Source organism: Solanum pennellii, chromosome 12 (assembly GCF_001406875.1).
Source record: "Solanum pennellii chromosome 12, SPENNV200".
NCBI classification, from domain to species: Eukaryota; Viridiplantae; Streptophyta; class Magnoliopsida; order Solanales; family Solanaceae; genus Solanum; species Solanum pennellii.
In genome coordinates, this window is record NC_028648.1 from 56,736,947 (window position 1) to 56,740,819 (window position 3,873).

Below are 3,873 nucleotides of genomic sequence, written 5' to 3' on the forward strand. Positions count from 1 at the left end.
ATCCAAAGGAATTTTCTCTAGTTTTGACTATTTAATGTTGGAATTATCAAGCTGTTCCAGTTGCATCTTCACACGCTCATAATTTTTTTCTAACTGGTTAATCCTATTCACCAATTTTTAAAGAATAAAACGAGATCTTTCATCAACTCTCTCCGTGTCTCTCCATCTAAAGAAATTACAGTTTGTGGCCTCATAGTGAGGACAAGACCAAAATCGTCTTCCGAAATTGCGATTTGACCAAGACGTCTGCATTTGCAGTAAGATTCTATGCTTGCATCGCACTTTTGCGTTAAACATTGAATCGTTCTCATCCATACACAACTTATTCAACTCGGATTTTGTCATAACCCTAACTTTATAAACATTTTCAAAAAAAATAAGAATTAATAATCGACATAAAAAGATGTAAAGAATATATTAAATTTTACTTTACCTTTTCAAATCAAGAAGCTATTTAACTTGAATGATAATGGATGGAGCTTCTTTAAAAATGAAGAACCATGAAAATGAAGTTTTTTTTCAAACAGGAACACAACTGCTTTAGAGAGAAACATTAATATTTATTTTTGAATTTTTTTCAAATTACTTTGACACGTGGCTAACTTTTATTGGTCATTGTTAGTCAAAATCTTCACTCACGCGCCCTACATGGGTGAATTCACGTATATTGCCACGTAGGTACGAAAGTGATAATTAATTACATAAAAAAAAGTTGGAGGGGGTAATAGGACCTCATCAAAGATAAGGTGTGTTTCAGAGATTTTGGGTATAGGCTAGGGGGGTATTGAGTATTATCCCTTATTATATTATTCATTTGAACTCTAAAAAGTAATAATTTGACCTGACATAAAAAGTATTGATTGGACTTATGACATAAAGAAAAAATAAATCCTGCAAACTTTCACTGCTTAAGAATCTCATTGCGTAAGAATCTCATTACTTTGTTCAAACTTGCAAGAAACTACAAAATTTACACATTTCAAAATTTGAATCTTCAGTCTTTCATAATAAAGGTGTATAAAAATTATTCTTCTGAATCCGAATCTTCTACATCTTCATTTTCATCTTCATCTTTAAAATCTTCCTCATTTTGATAGTGACTGCCTGTTCCACATCTAGTTGATTTGTGTAGCCTAGATGTTCTTCTAGGTGAATTTTGTCTATTAAGAACTAAATTTTGTGAAGCCTCAGCATTAAATCTTGAATCATCGGACACAGTTACCTATAATACAATACAATATAATATAATCAAATAAACATGCAATAAAATTAAAAAAAATTACAAAAATTTAAAAAAAAATTCTATGAAAATTCAAGCCTATATAAAGAGGTCTTCATAAGACCAAGAAAAAAAAAGGAAAAAAGGAGGAAGACAAAAATACACACACAGGAATACATAATTGCTCTTAAGTGGTGATCTATAAGTCTTCCACATACAGAGAAATCTTCGCTCCAAGTGTTGAGCCACAAGTACAAAGAAGTTTTCGCTCCAAAAGTTGAGTCGCAAGTATTCCATCTAATCAAGAACATCATTGAAAAGAAGAACTAGGGGATTACATATCTTTTCTTATTTATAAAGATTGTAACCTTCGCATAAATTCAAATACAAATATTGTTGTTTGCTTGCTATTTTCCTTTTCTATTTGCTGTATTTCAGGATTGAAACTTTATACACATAAATTGACACGCCCAATGAAACAATCTTTACCTCTCATCTCTGCTCTTCTAAAAAAATTAAAATAATCAAAGTTCAAGAACACTGAGATAACTTCCAAGAAGATCAACTCGAAATCTACATCTGCATCCAAGTCTGGATATACATCCGTAACCACATCTGAATCTACATTCACATCTTCACTGATGTTCTTGATTTGATGGAATACTCGACTCAACTTTTGGAGCGAAAACTTCTTTGTACTTACGACTCAACATTTGGAGCGAAGATTTCTTTGTACGTGGAATACTTGTATATCACCACTGAAGAACAATTATGTAATTCTGTGTGTATGTATTTTTGTTTTCCTCCTTTTTGTTTTCTTGGTCTTATGAAGAACTCTTTATTTAGGTGTATTTGGGCTTGAATAACATGAGTTGGACTCGTCTTGTCAACTTAATGGACTAGCCTAAATGTAATTTGGTCTTGGTCAACGTATCATGAATTTAAGATTTATCCAAATTTAGTATGAATTTATCAATAAAATTTCACTATCTACAACTTGGTCCCAATGTTATGAATTTGCTCAAATTTTGTGTTTGTTGAACTTTGATATAATAATATTGAAATACTTACTCATTATTTTAATCTATGTTATCTTTCATCTTGTACAATATGCTTTTATCAATTAAGTGCTTTTATATTTAAATAAATGTCTGAAAGAATTATTCTAATAGTTTGTCAGGTAAAAATTCTGTAAGATTAAAAATAGTTTTTTAAAGATGGAGAGTAACACATTTATATTTTATTTTATTTTAATGCATTTTTTATAACTTGCAAGTATACAAAAATGCAAATGCATCTATATCAAATTTGAATATGAAATAAATCTATTTGTTTAAGATTTTAGACTTTCATTATTTAAATTATGTTCATGAATATAAATAGTATAAAATAATCTAGTCACTAACAATATGCTTAAGCTTTCTAGCAATAGGTAAGCATTAGGATGAATGTATGACCCACTAAAATTATTATTATTTTTTTGAAAGAATGTGGTTATGCAATCTTTTTCTTGAGACATAAAAATCAAAAATGTGGTAATGCATCTTGTCCACTAATATAATTAACTTTTATTAATTTAAAGTAGAGACTTATATAAAAAATAAGGTTATTAAGTGTGATGCGAAGAAGACAGATTTGTTTCTAAATGTCAAGATCGAGAATGCAATTACATATCTAGGTTGAGACCAAATAAAAGTTCAACAAATAAAAATGCAAGCAAATCATGACCTATAAACATATATCCAAAAGATAGTAAAAATGAGTATAAGTCAATAAAAGAGACCGTGCTAGAACCACGAGACTCGAGGGATTCCTAATACCTTCCCTCGGTCAACAAAATTCCTTACCTGAATTTCTGGTTCGCAGACCAAAATAAAGAGTCATTTCCTTTTGGTTAGGGATTAAAAAGAAAAGGTGACTTGGAACACCATAACTCAATTCCAAGTGTCGACTCCGAAAAGTACAAATAATCCCTAATCAAAACGTCACATAAATTGTAAATACCTTACGCCGCGGTGCGAAAAAAGGGTGTGACACTATCTTTATACAAAATTCAAAAGATAAACTATTTTCCTCATTTCCCTAATCACCCTACATTTCACAAAACAACGACCTTTTAAATAAATGTATTTTTTTTATAACATATGCAACTATCTAAGTAATCAAATAATAGAGGAAAACACAACCTAGACAGATTTGATCCTATGTTGAGTCACTAAGTCAATTGCAAGTAATAATACAAATAAGTGAAGCCTACTAAGAGTAGTCATATCTGTGTTTCAGTTTCACTATGTCACGACCCAAAACCGAGCCGCGACTAGCACCCACACTTACCCTCCTATGTGAGCGAACCAACCAATCTAAACCCTAACATTTCAATTTAATATCAACAGAAAGTAATGCGGAAGACTTAAACTCATTAATAAAACCACTTCAATAACTTCTAAAATTCAACATCTATTATTCCCCAAAATCTGGAAGTCATCACCACAAGAACATCTATGATCAAATTACTAAACTAAGAGTATTCTAAGAAGCTAAAATAAACAAAAGCTAGTCCATGCCGGAACTTCAAGGCATCAAGACATGAGGAAGAAGATCCAGTCCAAGCTAGAAGCATTAGCTCACCCTGAAATCCGGTGTAATGAAGACTG